This window comes from Dendropsophus ebraccatus, chromosome 2 (genome assembly GCF_027789765.1).
Source record: "Dendropsophus ebraccatus isolate aDenEbr1 chromosome 2, aDenEbr1.pat, whole genome shotgun sequence".
Taxonomy (NCBI): Eukaryota; Metazoa; Chordata; class Amphibia; order Anura; family Hylidae; genus Dendropsophus; species Dendropsophus ebraccatus.
Window position 1 is genome coordinate 146,546,454 of NC_091455.1, and position 19,093 is coordinate 146,565,546.

Below are 19,093 nucleotides of genomic sequence, written 5' to 3' on the forward strand. Positions count from 1 at the left end.
TGTTCCCACTTCGGGAACATAGTGGCGAAAGCGAACGTCTCATTAGGCCTTAAGGACAGAACCAATTTCCATTTTTGCACTTTCGTTTTTTTCCTTCTTGTGCTTAAAAGGCCACAGAGCTTGCATTTTTTACAACTAGAGACCCACATGAGCCCTCATTTTTTGAGCCACTAATTGACAGCCTTAATTTTTGCATAACATATGCTACGAAACCAGAAAAAAATTATATGCGGTGAAATAGAAAATAAAACAATTTTTTTTTTTTAATTTGGGTGGGTTTTGTGTTTACGCCTTTTGTCCTAGGGTAAAACTGATTGTTATACATGTTCCTCAAGTTAGTACGATTACAACGATTTGTTATTTGTGTACTTTTATTTTATTTGATGGCTGTAAAAAAAATTAAAACATAAAAAAAAAACCGTTACTTAAAATTGCTCTATTCCCATGCTTATAGCGCTTTTATCCTTTGGTCTATAGGGGCTGTGTGAGGTGTCATTTTTTGCGCCATGATCTGTATTTTCCATCGGTACCTTCTTTGCATACATGATACTTTTTGATCACTTTCTGGATTTGATGCGACCAAAAATGAGCAATTTAGCATTTTGGATTTTTTTTTGGCGCTTACACCGTTTACCGTGTGAGATCAGGAATGTAATAATTTTGTAGTTCAGGTGATTACACATGTGGTGATTCAGAATTTTATTAGGGGAGGGGATTTTTTATTAATAAAAAAAAACATTTTTTAAAAAGATTTTTACACACTAACTTCTAGTATAGCCACATTGATTTCTCATTGAGATCTATGCAGTAAAGATATACTACATAGATCCATGAGATCTGTGATCTATTGCTCTCGGATGCTGCAGTCGAGAACAATAGACTGCCGAGCCAGGATCAGCGCCATTACCGTGCAGACCCCGGGCGGTTCAGATGGAGGGATCGCTATTCCACAATCGCGTCAAAGGCCACCACCGATGGGGAAAACAGGCATTTAAATGCAACTGTCAGCTAATTGCCATAGTCCTGGGCTGCAGATAGCACCCAGGATTGCGGCAGATGAGAGTGTGGTCGCCGCACGGCCCCCCTCTGAACGCCTCTAGCGACACATTTACGGCCTGTGCCCTTAAGGTGTTAAATAGATTAAATAGATCATGATCATTATTAGCAGCCATCTGTTTAAAGAGACGACCACATAATGTTCCTGTAGTGGAAACATAGCTCTCTTTTTCTTTCAACAAATGCCATTCTATCCAGAGGTTTTATCCTTGGCAAACTGTACATGACTGAAGTATATACATGTACAACTTCAAGGCTGCTTTTATCTCCTCATATGGGACAGCTCCAAGGGCCTAGAAACCTCAAATTGAAACCAAAGGCCAATGGGCTCCACATAATAAGAACAGATTTCAGTGATCAGCACTCTTTTGTACAACCTTCACAATGGTCAATCAATCATCTGGTGGGGTTGCATGAAAGATCACTACATTTTTCAAGCCACCCTTTAAATGAATCAATATTGGCCACACATCATCTGTTTACACAGGGTGATATGCAGCTGCACAAAGGATCCAATAACTGAATGAGCAACGGCTTGTGTCGGCTGATTGCTGGTTCTATAACATGAGTGGATCATCAGGAGCAAGTGTCTCTAGGAATGCTATAAATTAGCCCCATGTAAAAGGGCCTTTAGAAATTCATCTAAAGACTAGGGAAATTACTAGACAGGCTACAATCTGTGTATACTAGAGATGAGCGAGTGCTAAAATGCTCGGGTGCTCGATACTCAAGACGAATATTTCCCGATACTCAGGGGCTCGTTTCGAGTAACGAACCCCATTGAAGTCAATGGGAAACTCTAGCATTTTTGCAGGGGACCAAAGCTCTGCACAGGGCAGGTTGCGTGATAACCTGGAAACGTCAGAAAATGATGGAAACAACACGGACATGGACAGGAAACAGCAGGGAGAGCATATATGGATGCCTCTGGGGCTGGCTAATCACAACATTACGCCAAATTATGGGCAACAGCCGGGTGGTGGCCCTCAATACAATTTTGCTGACCCAGACCAAGATGGGCAAGGCACATGTGCTGTCACATGTAAGCAAAGCACCCAACTAGGTGCAACTGGTGTAGTCTACAGGTGTAGTCTATGGAGTCTGTGTGTACTAGGTACCAGGTGCTGTATGTTTTAGAGCACCCGTTACACTGCACACTGCACAGCCAGGATAGGTGTAGCTGCACTACAGATCCTAGCAAGCCAAGGTACAATGGAGACCTTAGAAGGACTGTTGGGTTCTTTGTGGACGATTCCTGCCTAACAGACCCTATTTCACCCACTAACACTCTCCCTGACAGACAGCAGCTCTCTCCCTAAGCTCATCCAGCCTGCGTCTGAAGCAAGCATTGCAGGACCTGATTCTTATATGCTCAGGTCATCTGATCTGGCCAGCCAATCGTTGCTATCGACATGTTCCCACGTGATGCTAGGAGGTCTCAAAGACTCTCCTGCATGACGACTGGCTGAGAAAAAGCCACCAAACATGCAGGAAAAGGAAGATGCCATTGTCTAGAGTATTGCGAGATGCTCGTCCGAGTAACGAGCACCATCGATTATCCTCATACTCAAATGAGTACCAAGCTCGGACGAGCATGCTCGCTCATCTCTAGTGTATACTCATTTATCTCCATACATGCGCTACATAACTGCATGTAATAGTAGGTGGGGCAGGAGCTTCAAAATATACTTCTGCTCTGCTATACAGAAATATATGCTGTATGGCAGTGCTTCTCAAACTGTGAGGCGCCCCGTGGTTGCTGGTGAGGCCCAGCTGGGGAGGCAGTTGTCACTAAAGTGACCATAAGCTGTATAGTCCTTTCCCTGACAGCAACAATCTCTGCTTTGGGAACATTATTGACTAATTTTGTACTTATTTAATGTTATACAGAGATAAGTAGACAAATGGAGGGTAGACTTTTCTTAGTTTTTATATTTGCATGGACTTCTATTATAGATGGTGAGGCCCCAGCATTCTCTCGGTCAGTCTGGTGAGGCTCAGGCATCATTTTGTCTGTTGAGCGAGGCTCCAGTAGAAAAACTTTGAGAAGCACTGCTGTAGGGGACATATGCTGCGTTTACACGGAATGATTATCGTGCAAATTTGCACGATAACGATCGAATTCGAACGATAATCGTACATGTAAACACAGCGAACGATCAAGCGCCGAGCAAGAAATCGTTAATTTTGACCTTACAACTAGAGATGAGCAAACCGGGTTCGGGTTCGAGTCCATCCGAACCCGATTGTTCGGCATTTGATTAGCTGGGGCTGCTGAACTTGGATAAAGCTCTAAGGTTGTCTGGAAAACATTGATACAGCCAATGACTATATCCATGTTTTCCACATAGCCTTAGGGTTTTATCCAACTTCAGCAGCCACCGCTAATCAAATGCCGAAAGTTCGGGTTCGGATGGACTCGAGCATGCTCGAGGTTCGCTCATCTCTACTTACATGTTCTAAAATCTTCGTTTGTCGTTCGCTAAAAATTTGCAGATCGTTCCGTGTAAACAGTCGTTCACCGATTTTACCTATGTGCAAGATAGGCTTAAGCGATCGCAAAACGATCTTTCCATATGATATATCGTTCCGTCTAAACGCTGATTGTTCTAAAAAAAAACATTGTTCTTTCAATATCGTTAATTGTACGATCGGGCAAATTATGGCTCCGTGTAAATGGAGCAATAGTCAACTCAATTTATGTTTTCTCAGCTGTAAGCAAAATGCTATTCAGCCCCTATTCATTACGTTTTACTGCTTACATGTTTCGGCGCAATAAAACAATCCTGTGTGTCCTTAGCATATGTACTTGTGATCCATCAATTTAAAACCAATGTTCAATAGGGTCTCCCCACATAGTTTTCTTTTTAGTCATATGTTTTATTACCAATTTACATCATAGTCAAAGCTGAAATATTAAATTAACACAGGCAGAACATTATACTACTAATATGTAGTGATGCAAGATGTTTTATTCAACATAGGTTGAGGTCATCCATTAAATATTAATCACATGGGTGTTCTCTCTTAAGCCATGCCACCTCTGACCTAGTCAGCTCAATCTACTTGAAAAGAAAGGAAATTTCATTGATAAGAGATGTAATATGATATTTAAAAACGCTCACATTGCCAATAACAATATAGACATTTAGAGCTGTATGTAAAGCTTCACTGAGAGTTCATTTTCACAAAGCTCAGATGACTTGTCTGAACCATAGCATTATTGGTGACCTCTTGCCAATAGTTAATATTTCAAATACAGTATAAGGCTATGTTCAGACAATGACCCGGCAACAACGGCTTACTTTTACGGAAAAATATGTTGTGTGAACGTGGCCTAAGTGTTATAAGCTCTTTCAATAATAATGAAAAAAGTGTTTGAAATATGTATTAATTCAGGTTTGGACTGGAAAGGGGTGACCCCACTCAATTGATATAACCAGCAATATTGTATGCTAGACACAATTGGCAATGGCTTGTCCTATATTAGAACAACAAATATGGCACAGCGAAAGCTATCATGTCTGATCCTAATTTTCTCCCTACGTCTGCCACTAAGGGGTGTTAGGAAGGCCTCTATGACATTATTGGTGCGTCCTACAGAAAGAGAGAAAGGGGGTATGTCATAAATTGTATGGCACACCAACTAAGGTCAAGTAATACATATCTTTATTATAGAAATCAAAACTAATAGGAAAACGCACAAGTCCCTAAGCCTAATATAAAATAGTTTAAGTGGAAGCATATTACCTGTTAGCATCACCAGGTAAAATGCTGAATAACTACTAGAGACAATAGCTTGTAGAACTTTCCTCTCATACATCAGATCTTCACTGGAGGTCATGATTAAATGGCAGCATTTGGCAAACATATGTGGAGAAGACCATACTGCTCCTCCACAGATCTACGCAAAGGAAACGCTTGACCTTTTGGCCTAGGAGGCAGTCATCTGACAGGTAGAATGGACTTTCAATCTTTGCAGAACCTGTAAAACTTAGATAACTTTCCCAAGTAAGGGTATATTCACACGGACGGGCACGCAGGGAGATTCTCGCTGCGAGCCCGGCAGGTCCTGGCAGTTCCCATACACTACATACTTGCTAATTATACCGCCCTTAACCCCTTCTGCTCCCCCGCTGTAAGCATACTTTACCTGTCCTTGCTGCACGGGTCCGGCGTCCTGCTCTCCCGCCCGGCCAATCAGTGGCTGCGGCTGGGCAACACACTGATTGGCCGGACAGGAGAGCAGGACGCCGGACCCGTGCAGCAAGGACAGGTAAAGTATGCTTACAGCGGGGGAGCAGAAGGGGTTAAGGGCGGTATAATTACATACTCGCTGCGGTCGTTTAGACCGCAGCAAGTATGTAGTGTATGGGAACTGCCAGGACCTGCCGGGCTCGCAGCGAGAATCTCGCTGCAAGCCCGTCCGTGTGAATACACCCTAACTCTAGTTTTCTTTTTTTGTTTTTAGCTTGACTAGGTTCCCTAATGGGTAAGATGTAATTTCCGCATTCTAATTTGACCCAGTGGTATCTGTTGCAATCACTTTCTGGGGGGGATTGGAATATTGGAAGAGAGAAAGCGAACCAACAAAATCATTTTGTGTACTGGACTTGAATACACTCAGTTCCAGGCTACTGCTAGCATGAGGTCATAGATCCCAAAATAGACATAGCAACTCGTTTGGGACAATTTTTTTTTTTTTTTAAACGACCTTTCAAATCACAGAAGTAACCATGTATCTAGGAAGTAAATGTATTTGTTTTACTATTACTGAACCTTGTTGGATCTAGGCTGGGCTAAAGAGTCTAGGTTGGATTTTTTTTTTCTAGTCACTATCCAACCAAGACAGTCACCATTTTATCAAACTCGTTGAGATGCTCTTTGCAGGTCTACGGTGATATCAGCAATAAGGATTTTAGTAAACTAAAATACAACCAGCCCATACTACCTGTAATTCCTAGTAAAGCTAGCCACAGTCACATTACATTTACACATTTCCTGCTGGACTTAAAGGGGAACTCCAGGTAGAGGTTAAAAAAATGAAACTTAATACATAACTGCATGTAATAGTAGGTGGGGCAGGAGCTTCAAAATATACTTCTGCGCTGCTATACAGGAATATATGCTGTAGGGCAGTGCTTCTCAAACTGTGAGGCGCCCCGTAGTTGCTGGTGAGGCCCAGCTGGGGAGGCAGTTGTCACTAAAGTGACCATAAGCTGTATAGTCCTTTCCCTGACAGCAACAATCTCTGCTTTTGGAACATTATTGACTAATTTTGTACTTAAAGGACTTAAAGGGGAACTCCAGGTAGAGGATAAAAAAGGAGACTTCTGCAGAAGCATAACACATTACTTACCTGTCTATCCCAGTTTTGAAACTACCAAAAATCCATTTGTTTGGAGGGTTTTTGCTCTGTTTTGTGTTTCTGTTCTTCCTGGTTTGGCATATCCCAGAATGCAATGCTTTCCCTCATGTGATCATCACAGCCCCCACCCATTACAATCAGTAAAATTAGTGCAGTAGCTGCTTCTGGCCGGTTAGAGATGGTGAATCACTCAGGGAATTGGGGGATCCAGCCAAGCCTCCTGTGACATCACGCCCTGCCCCCTGTCTGCATCATCAGCAAACACACACAATGTGAGACAGAGGCATGGAAGATTTGTCTACTAGGGGGGATAGCAGCAGGAGACAATGTGAATTGGCACAGGGGCCATTTTTCTTCACTTCCTGGATTTCTATCAGCTACCAGTGTGGCAGAACTGTACAGATACAGTAATACATTGTATAAATACATCTATATAACTTTTAATGCACTTTTAATAGAAAACAAGTTTTTCTTATCCGGAGTTCCCCTTTAAAGAAACAAAGTAACTGTAACCACACCAACAAATGGCTACAGGCTCAGCTGCTGCTAACACACATTCTGATGTCTCATCCTATGTGCAGGGCTTCTAGCGAAATAAATTATGTACAGTATAATGCACTGTACCCCCTTAGTTTATTGTTTATTGAATCAAGGAAGGAAGAGCCTTTACATCAACATATACATGGCTACAGAGTCTTCAGATACATCCTCAAGTCCAGTATAAACATTTACGTTAGTTGTTTCTATTAATAATGATATATTTCCATTACATTAGTCTTAGTTTTCATTTTATATTTATAAGATTTTTTTTCTTTTTTTAATTGCAAAATGGACCGCAGTGGCGACAGCCAGAAATGCCGTAGCCCCTTATAATATTCATTAATTTTACTGGATAACTTTAAGAAAGTTCGGCAAAATATTCTAACATCAGAATAAAAAATATGGCCTGCAAATCACTGTGATTTAATAGGCAAGAACTGGAACATTTATGCAGTAGAAACATATGCGTAACTTCATAGCCATAGTAAATTCACTCCTAAAAGTTTGTTTTCCTTAAAATGGCCTCACATTTTCTTTGCTTGAGTGATATAGTGTCTATAAAGAGCTTCCCAGACATAACCAGTCCCTCCTGTAACCAAAGTACAGTGTACATGGATGTGTTCCCACATTTATCATACACTAGGCTGCTGTCTACCTGCTTTGGAATGGCTCACCATTAAATGGATTGGACTTTTAACTACATATTTGGCTGTAAAAAAGAAGTGCCATGTAGGTGCCATGTCTGTCAGCACTTTCATTTCCTCGGAATTCCATGTTCTGTAAACAAATCAGCTGCTCTGACAGACGTCTTGATTTGTAAAGGTATGTATTTCTCTACTTCCAAATGTAAGTGCTAATGATTTTGCTTTCAACACAACCTCAGACATCCTAAAGAACGTGTGAACAAATCTTATTTCATAGGCTGACAAAACAGCTGCAGATTATTATGGAGTATATAAACTACAACAGGCCAAATGACATGTATGCTTTCATTATAACGGCAGAAAATGTATTAAATATAATTTTATGTGTTTGTTTTATGATTCAAGTACTTTTCACACTTTACAACACTTGATGTGCCCAATATAATCCTAATTATTCATTGATGCTAATAAAAAAAACTGCTAATATCCAGGTTCTATTGTTTCAAGATCTAAGGACTATAATTAAAAATGAGTCAGTAAATTTTAACAAACCATTAGGGTGCCTTAACACGTATCGCATCGCTCCCGGGTTACTGACATTCAGCTCACCAATTCAGTGGCTGTAACAGGACAGTGCACTGATTGGCTGAGTGGGATGGCAGTGACCCGGGAGCCACAGAAGCAAGCTGGAGTGTGGACAGGTAATGTATTCACTCGTTAGCCCGGCCAATGGTATCTCATGCTGTCAATAAGGCATTATGAGCATGTCTTTAGACATGCTAAGAGTTACAGGGATTGCTACAGCACCCGGCAGTGGCCCCGTCACTTGCCCGGCTCGTCAGGTGCTGGGGCACCACATGGGGCCAGAAGCTGTGCATTGTCCGTTGTACAGTAATGGCGATGGGTTACTGCAGCACTGCTCCCACTGAAGTAAATGGGAGCTGAGATGCAGTAACTGAGACAGAAATAGCATGATAAGTAGTCTGATAAGCAATATAAACATAGCATGGGATTTCTCTTACTTCTCAAAGATGCTTTTCCATCACCTGTAATGATTTAGATATGTTGTGGCACACCCTAAAACTTACATACACTGAAAAAGCAAATACATTCAAGTGGCACTATCAGCAGGTGTCTCATGCCTAAGAGCATTTGGGGCGTCACCCTCCGGCCCCGAGCACCACCAAAACTCACGCTCATTCATACAATTTGCAAAAAGAAAAACAACAATCACATCAATTCACAGACGAACATAGATTTATAATTACATCTTGAGTGACCTCTGGGAGGATTGGCGGGGGCCCAGATGAATCACGCATTCGTGGGAAGCAGCCTGTCTCCAACGTGACATCTTCCTTTAGTCATAAATGTGACTAAACACATTAGATTGGAAATTATGCCAAAACATCTTTAACAAAATCGTGTTTTTAGATTTGTTAGTAAATATCCCCCAAAGATTCTCTCCAGCTTACTTTAAAGAAGACCTGTCACCCCCGATACCGGGGTGACAGGCTCCCACCCTCCTGCTGGAGCACCCTATACTGACCTGATCCCGCCGGGTCCTCTTCTTGAGACGGTCGGGTGACTGAGATATGAGCGCCCGAAGCCCGGCGCGCGGGTTCCTCAGATGAGTCCAACTGTCATAGAGAATGACAGGTGAGTCCGATCTGAGGAGCGTGCGTGCCGGGCTTGGGGCGCTGATATCTCAGTCACCCGACTGGCTCAAGAAGCGGGACCCGGCGGGATCAGGTGAGTATAGGGTGCCCCAGCGGGGGGTTGGGAGCCTTTCACCCCGGCACTGGGGGTGACAGGTTCCCTTTAAAATTAAATTCTTTATTTGTATAATGGTTAAAAGGCCGACGCGTTTCAGGCTTGCTTGCCTTTAGTCATGCCTCTATTTTATCAGGTCATGAACGACTCACGCAAGGACTAAGGGCAAGCAAGCTTGAAACGTGTCGGCCTTTTAACCATTATACAAATAAAGGATTGAATTTTAAGTGAGATGGAGAGAATCTTTGTGTTTATCTTCATTTGGATGCCCTTGGGTCCAGGGACCACTCTCACGTGCTCCTAGAGTGGCATACAGCCAAATAGAACACCGCACTTCATCCTAAATGGATCCTTGTTGAGTGGTGACCATCTTCTGCTTCTTTACAACACATTTATAAGAAAGTAACATCTTATATTTTTTCTTAGGTGCATTTCTAAGCTTAACATCAGTGTAATATCTGAGATCAAAATGGACAGATAAGCAAACAGCAAAACTCATATGTCTAGCACAAGACATATCCTTAGAAAAACAATGCAATTGGGACAGCCTTGAGGATGAGGGAATGGCATGAACATCAGAATCTTCTTGACTTTAAGTGTCTAAGTGTTTATCTGCAATTCTTCAGGTGTATTTGCTCTGTATAAACATATGCACTACAAGGAGCTTTGGTGTAACCACCCTCACAAGAGAGATAAAGCAGAAAATAGACCACAATATGGGTTACACTTACTAAATCTACCATGAAAGTAAACAGTTTATAGGGTTTTCTGTGCAGAGACTTATAACATGACATGAAGTGTAACAATTCTCATACTAGATAAATTACTGCATATAAATCTTTATAAGATGTACATATTATCTACATATAAAACGTTTGTATTATAAACAGGTTTGAGATTAGGAAGACAAGGGGCAGACATGGCAGATATCATAGTAGATGCCTAAAAAATTAATAACATGAAAACATTTCATAAAACCTTTCCATTGTTGCTAAGATGACAACTTTTACCAGGTCATAGTTTTAGTCCACAAAGCATACACAATCTTATAATGATATAGACAATGACTCACATGTCTCAATAGCTGGCACTGTCTGCTGACCCCAGCTCTACAAAGCGTCTTTATGAGGTTAAAGTGGCAACTTATAGAAAGAATATTTCACCACCTAGCATTGCCCACGTCCTTATAAGTTCTTTAAGCTCTATTGAAAATCATCTAAAAGGCTCTTTAAATATTCCCAGTTACGGTATTTTTATGATACAATCTCTAGAACCTACAAGGTTTCCTTCATGAAAAAAACATTGCTTATCTTACTACTGCCTACAACATTGTAGCTCTACCATCAATAGTGTGCTGCTATCCCCCTCTCCAAGGCTCTACCCTTCTTTTGCAGAATTTAGGGAACTATTTATTTAGGTAAGCAATTTATTTATTTATTGGTCTACCTGACCTCTAAAGCAAACATCTCTACAAAAAAACAAGAAATCTGTTGTTACAAAATTGCCTTTTGGTGGTACCGAGCCCCCTCAACCAAAGATTAGTGGCTGGCCTAAGTAGCTTACATTTGCTGTGTGAAAGAACTCCTTGGGTTAACCCCTACTGATGTAACAATCTAGCCACCTAGTGCCCCAGGATGAACCTTTATTCCTCTGCATGATATAGGACTCTCACCCCACCCAACTGCCCTTGATTTTTAAAATATGGAAACCCTTCCCTTCCTTAGAAACCTTTAATGGCCGGCCTGGCTGCTCCTTTGCCCTACGACGTACTTCCAGCTGTATGTTAGAAAAAAGCAGCACACTAGTGCACAAAAATATGGGGGGTGCAAGCAGTGTCAACCTAGATCACAGGTCCTAAATCCATAGATTGTAGAAAACTGCAGTATCTATATAATTTTTAGACAGACTCTGGCTTTGTACAGTAGGTGGCACTTGTTATATGCCAACAAGTTATCCCCCACCAGCAAACAGGCATGTTGACTAGTGCTTGCCGGCAGATCTGCCATAAATGTGGTAAATGCCGAGGTGAGGCCCCAGCAGCATGCAGCGACGCTCCTTCTCCACCCCCTTGGCATGCAAAGGGGGCAGAAAGTCAGCTCCTCTCCGGGTTGTGCCAGCCACAGCCTTAGTGGGTTTTCTTGTAGTGCTGTAAAGTATAGTTCTACCAATGTGTATCAGAAGGCCCCTATCTATCATAAGCAATATAGCTGGTTTATTATAGAGACCACAATGCTGCTGTAGAAATTGTACTGACTTCCTGGGGAATGCATCCATGAGTATAGGAACACTGACACATAGTCAACCATTATCAAGGACATGGCAATTATAAATGTTTAGCTACCCTATACTATCAAGGAGACTACTATCACATACAATGTTATCATAATCATCAGCCAGGGCTATAAGTGACCTAATGATGTGGTCAGTTCTCCCCAAGTAAATGAACAACTCAGACCACCTACTTTTTTTTTATCATAGGCCATTTACCTTCTGTTCTGTAGCAGCCCCAGGGAGGATTAACTAAGTAGAAGTGAGGTGAAAAGATCAGTTTAAGGTTCACTTAATGAATAGCCCTATTCATGGGGAATGTCAAGTCAATGAAATTCGCCTTCATGTCTGCACTTTAATTTCTGCAATCAGCATGGTAGTAAAAGCTTGTTAGACATGGTTTGCAGACTGCATACCAGGGAGAGCTAGAGTGTAGTAATGACTCCATTACCAGACCCTTCAAAGTCACACAGTAAAGCGGGGTCGTGTTATAGAACAAAGGCTACAAGTGCTACATAAAAGATCCTTTAGTGGACATGTAAACATTTTAACTTTTTTTTTTCTTTGCTGTGTGGTTAGTGCTTAAAGTTATAGGTCAGGTGCACACAACATAACTACTTCTGGTTAACTATGACAGCACTTTCTAAATAGGGAATAGAGACATGGGGTGGAGTTAGTGCAGAGATGTCTACACCCATATCACACATATAAATGGGGCTTGCAGAAAACAATGTGCATGCTGCAGAAACAATCCTCAAATGCATCAAATTTCTTTTTAAATCTCAGGCATTTACATTACAAATCTTCTACGTGTGAAGATTATTCTATTGTATATAAATATTTTCAAGCCCCGGCCTTGTGCATCAATATGGCCTTGGTGATAAAATGCATGTACTGTAACTACAGAAACCAATCATATTGTCAAGGTTTCACTAGCTTAGTGCAGTTTGCAAAATTAATTGCAAAACAAAGTTACTACCTTGTAAGCCGAGTTAGCCTGGATACATAAAAGTAGTTCACATTTAAGCCCCATTCAATAAAACAATATATACCTATCAGCCATAGGCTGGGTTCACACTACGTATATATTTCAGTCAGTATTGTGGACCTCATATTGCAACCAAAACCAGGAGTGGATTAAAAACACAGAAAGGATCTGTCCACACAATGTTGAAATTGAGTGGATGGCCGCCATATAACGGTAAATAACTGCCATTATTTCAATATAACAGCCGTTGTTTTAAAATAACAGCAAATATTTGCCATTAAATGGCGGCCATCCACTCAATTTCAACATTGTGTGAACAGAGCCTTTCTGTGTTTTTAATCCACTCCTGGTTTTGGTTGCAATATGAGGACCACAATACTGACTGAAATAGACGTAGTGTGAACCCAGCCTTAAGATGTAACTTACTGACAGGTGAAGTAAGTAACAAAAGTTAAAATAGCACCTGTCAAAGGATAAAATACAAAATTCTGTGTTTACACTTTGCAACTGTATTGCAGTTTTAATGCAGCAGTGTTAGGGTACTATAACATTTTTCTCTGATTACACAGTACTATAACATGTTCTTTAGTTTACAATTTCTGCCTGATCGCTGTCTGTGCCATTTTCCTCTGCCGACTCAGATTGCCTCTGAAGCCACCTGGCCTGATTTTTTAACTGTCCAACTACGATTAACGTCTCTTCCATGAGCTGACTCTCTTGTTGACGACCCAGCTTACTGACTATGTATACCCTGCCTGTTCACTGGTGTCGTCAGCACACTTGGGTTGTTCCTATCTGCTGTTTCTAACTGCTCTTGCTTTTGTATTGTATAGATTGTGTATAAGATTCTTTTGGATGTGTAACTGCATGTGCATATGCATTCTCTCTTCTTGGTTCTGTGTACAATTATATATGAATAGGTTGGCACACTGGGATTTAGGTGGTGTCCGCTTGTAATATTGTAATCTACTTATTGGGGAAGGGGGCATTATTACTTACTATAGGTGGAATTAATATTTGACATTACTTGAGCATACAGATCAGTCCCATTCTTATGAGGGGGATCTGATCTGGGAATCAACTGCAGAAACTTAATACAGAGCCTATGTATGCAGTGTGATCTTGGCCTTATTAAGGCAACATTTAGGGTAAATTCACACAGGCGCATCCGCCGGGAGTCTCACGCACGAAATCCGCAGCTAATCCGAATTACACGTATTAATAATAATAAGAATAATATGCGTATTGCGGATTAGCTGCGGATTTCGTGCGTGAGACTCCCGGCGGATCCGCCCGTGTGAATTTACCCTTAAAATTGAATGCATCTTTGGGGATACTCAGCTGAAGCATCTCATCACATGGGGGTAGCTGGCTTGCAAAGGTTGAGAAAGACTGATCTTGATGACACATTCACAGGACACCTTGAGAGTTTTTTGTGTCATGCTTTGAAGGGTTGGAGTTGTAGACCTACACTCTTTTGGGCAGGTGGCTTTAATGTTATGGCTAATGGGTGTTTATTTAGAGCAAAATCACACTTTAAAAAAAAAAAAAAAACTTTCATATTCAAAATCTACATACTTGCTGAATGACTTATAAAATACTTTGTTTTACTTGTCTTGTTATTATTAAAGCATCACAGTCATCACACAGACATGTCAAGTGTGTTGATCATTGGGGGCCTCAGTGCCAAAACCCCAATCCTCTCTAGATAAAGGCATAAGTGGTACACGGCTATGAGCTTCATTTTCTATTTCATTGCACAGTCCAACTTGTTACAGGAGACAGGTTACATTGAAAGTCTGACTGTATTAAAGGGGTAGTGCGGTGTTTAACTTTAACTGAGGGACGGCTGGAGCGGTCCGGACTGCCTCCTGAAGATGACGTCGTCAAACAAAGATGGTGGTCGGGATCGACAGCGAATACGTAAGTATAATGCACCCCACTTCCGGGGTGGGGGGAAACACTGGGAAGGGGGCCATTCACTTAAATAACACCTATTACAAAGTTGTATAACTTTGTAATGTGTGTTTTTTAGTGAATTAAAGTTAAACGCCGCACTACCACTTTAAGTCATATTTAGCAACAGACCTAGGAGTGATGCTTGTCGCATGCTTCTCCCAGCTATGTCTAGCCACTGGTGGAGGATGCAGCACAGAAAAACAACCAATCAAAACATCAGGCAAGTTATATGATCTCTTTTCTATTCATAGGTAAAGTTATGTTCCAAATTCAACTGGTTTATTTTTATATAATATGGTCAGTTACACACATGTAAAATATATAGGACATGTCTGCAGGCTCATATTTACAGCATATGCTGCCCTAAGCATTTAGACTGAATACACCCCATTAGGATGATGGCACAAGCATTAGAACTTTTTTTTATTCAGATTTATCCCAAATACACAGCAAAAACCATGAGTTGCATGCTGATTTTGTTGCAGACTCACCATGGATCTCATCACTTATCTCATACACAGAAAGAAATCAAAACATATATATATATATATATATATATATATATATATATATATATATATATATGCCCTTTTTTATTTACTGAAGTGCTGACTGCAATCCATTGCTTGTGCAAATAAGATATTTATGTAATTATATTCATGTAATCTTTAACACAAACAATTTAATTACAATGTAACCTTACATACACTGTAAAATGAGATTTTCCACAGTTGAGGCTTGCATTACAATACACAGTCTATTATGCCAGGAACTTTCTGACAGGTAAGTATGTTTCAAAACCAAAAAGATCAAAGGTGCCCTTGACAATCTTTATTAAAAAAAAGATAAGAGTAGAACATAGGCAACAGAAGGTAAACATATATATGCCAAGCTAAAGGATACGTACTTGTGGTAACTAAGAGCATAACAGCAGGTCTATTTTTCTCAGCCAAAATATAAATGAATGAAGTAATGGTTGAGTCTGTGGGTAAAAGCTACATTGTTTGAAGCATCTCTTGACAGGTGATCCAAAGTTAGAAAACAATACAAATAACACATTGTTACGTGGCATAAGAATGCTGTCTCCTGAAAGTCTGCGGGGAAACATTATGGAAGCTCTGGGGCACTACTGGCACCAACTTTTTATAGGTAAACAAAAGCATGCCACATTAAAAAACCAGGAAGCTTCCAGTTATAGATTCACACTCAGTGAATCTAAGACTTATATCAAAGGCAACAGAGTAGGCCATGGATAACACACAAAGAGTTATAGTTTTAACAGGTTCTGGATTTTATGTCTAGCAATTTCAACTAAAAGCGTTTCTGTATTACATAGTTACATCGTTAGTACAATTAAAAAAAGACACAAAGTCCATCATGTTCAACCAAGGAGGGGATGGATGAGGGGAATGGGGTGGATAAACTTTACATCCCATACATATCAACAAGTTGGAAGTAGACAAATGCATGGCTTTCAAAGGTGTCATACCCTTCAGGATCCAAGAAAAGCTGAGTCCAACGGAAAATGAACAGCAATGCGTTTCAAGGGACTTATTGGTGCCCCTTCATCAGGCCTGATGAAGAGGGCGGCAATAAGTGCCCTGAAATGCGCTGGCCATTTTACCAACGGACTGATTCAGACACAATCAGAGTGTCCAAGTCGGCCTGCAAATTTAGAATTTCCAACGTTCCATTTTCACATTCTCAGGACACCTACAGGCCGTATTCCCAAAAGCAGAGGAATGCATGCTGCCAAAGCCACACACCCATTTCTTCCACAATATTAGTGCAATGTTACCAGGATTATAATCAACATTGCAGAGCTACTGGTAACCGCATAGGGGCGTTATTATGGTCCCATGCAGGGAACGCAATGTGTAGACACAGTCTCGGAGGTCCTGGGGAGTCCATGTGTCAACTTGTCAGAGCTGTTTGGGCAGCACTGGGGGGGGGGGGGGGAGACTAAATTAGTTTTAATTAATGTTATGGCTGATGTGTGTATCTCCTAAATTCGTATACACACACACACTGTAATCCCATTGTGCAGCTCAGCATTTAGTAATGAAATGAGTTTAAATCTTAACAATTTAAAAAAAAAAATGGCTTCATGAGAACATTAAATTAAATTAGGTCTAAAACTTGTAAAGCCCAATAATCAGGTATGCTGTCTACTGGGGGGATTCCAGGTTACGGCTTATCACCCCACACTAGTTGCTTTTCTTTTTGACATCAGATAGCCAAGCGGTCTGTATGTAATTTTCAGTGATGTGAAGACAAACCCAGTAGAGTCATAAAATCCCTGCACTAAATAAATAAAAAATATTCAAACCTTTTTACGGTTATTGTGGATAAACCACAAATATATTTGTTTGGATTCCTAACAGAGAAGCAGCATCCATTATGTTCTCAAATACACTTTAATGTCTGCCTCTCATCTGGGAACTAATCTGGTACACAGCAGGTTTATTTTAAAGTAGCGGCATATAAGGGTTTACTCCAGACTAACCTTGCAGGACCAATGCTAGACGTGGGTGGCAAATATCAGATACCTGGGCTTTATTTTACACATACTGTAACTTGTCTAAAACAGAAAGGACATGAGAGTATTGTTATCATACACAAAGCCCAAACAGTTTAGTAAGCCCATATTAACTGCTGCAGAATATACAACACTTCATAGGAATAATGACTCTTTCACTCCATAAATCAGGAAAATATTTAAGAGGTATGGGGTTAAAAGCTCCTGCACAAGCATATCATAGATTCATTTTGCTTTCTTTTTCCCCCCATATATTCCTATGAGTAAAGGGCCCACAGAGCAAGGTCAGTCCCCATAAGTGGCCAGCGTATTCATTCCCTGTTCTATCCTACTCACTTTGTATTTGAATTACAGCCTATGTGCTGTGTGCTGTAAGGGATGGCAATGCTGGGCACTCAAGGTGATCGGTCCTGCCCTTTGAGGACTTTTATATATCCATCTACATATATTGAAAAACACAAATTGCCTGGATTATGAGCAAAAGTTCACTAGTGTAAAGGTATGCCTGGGAAGGTGCTTTTAGCCCCTTAGGGACCAAGCCTATTTGGGCCTTAATGACCAGGCTCATTTTTCAAAATCTGACCTGTCTCACTTTATGCGCTTATAGCTCAGTGATGCTTTAACGTATGCTAGCGATTCTGAGATTGTTTTTTCGTAACATATGGTACTTTATGTTAGTGGCAAAAATTGGTCACTGTCTTGTGTGTTTTTTTTTGTGAAAAATATTAAAAATTTGAAAAATTTGCACTTTTGAAAGATACCACATTTCAAAAACATATTTCACCTTTTTAGGGTGTTACGGGGCTTAGAAATGTATCAGCAAATTATCAAATTTTCATGAAATTTAAAAAAATGATATTTTTTTTAGGGAACAGTTCTTTTTTTTAGGTTGATATACTGGAAACTGGCTTGTATACTGGAAACCCCCATAAGTGACCCTATTTTGGAAAATAGACACCTTAAAGAATTAATCTAGGGGTATAATGAGCATTTTGACCCTACAGGGGCTGGAGAAAAATATTCCTAATTAATAAAATGGAAAATAGAAAATTTCCAATAATATATTTGTTAAGATTAAAGTATCTCATTTTCATAATAAACATGAGAGAAAATGTACCCCAAATTTTGTAACGCGGGTTCTCTTAAGTACAACGGTACCCCATATGTGGGCATAAACCACTGTATGGGCACACAGTGGTGCTCAGAAAGGAAGGAGCGCCTATTAGCATTTCCAGTACAGATTTTGCTGAAGAAGTTTCTGAGCACCAGGTGCGTTTGCAGTGCCCCTGTATCGTCAGCAGAATAAAAAAAAAACAAAAGTCACCCCATTTTGGAAAGTACACCCCTAAAAGAATTCATCTTGGGGTGGTTACAGGTAATCCGGTGGTGAAGAGAATGGAGCTTTGATCATTTTTAGAAATCCATCACTGTGAACAGAGTCTGTTCACAGTGATGGCGGCGGCCATCTTGGTTTAGATGGCCGCCCAGGGAGGGGAGGGTTAGTGACCAGGTCACTAGGGTTAATTCTGGGGCGGGGGGGACATGTTTTCATCTCCTCTCACCGTGGGTGAGAAGAGATGAAAGCGTTCATCTGCGCTGGCAATGCCCGTTGGCCGCCGTTATACTGTTATACCGTTATACTGTTAATAACGGCAATTGCTGCCGATGCTTTAGCTTTGGCTGTCCAGGCATGATGGGAATTGTAGTTTTGCAACAGCTGGAGGGCCTGAGTTTAACAGCCCTGGCTTAGCATGTTACAATGGCCGTTGGAACATTATTCTAGTTCAAAGTAAAAGATGGCCCTTTTGGGTGTGTCTTTAATTAAAAGGTCCATTTTAATACAAAGGTGAACAACTTAGAATAACGGCCGCTGTTCGTACAATAATAGCCGCAAATTATTGGCACATTTATTTCTCATTTAAATCCTTATATTTTGTTAAGGTATATAATGTAAAACTTGA

The 19,093-nt window shown here is 40.7% G+C and overlaps 1 protein-coding gene across 2 annotated transcripts in view; it reads right to left on the reverse strand.

The window, feature by feature from the left end:
* The window catches only part of BBS9 (Bardet-Biedl syndrome 9), a 254,546-nt gene that overhangs the window by 19,379 nt on the left and 216,074 nt on the right, over positions 1-19,093 (reverse strand). The gene's annotated exons all lie outside the window — the stretch shown is intronic.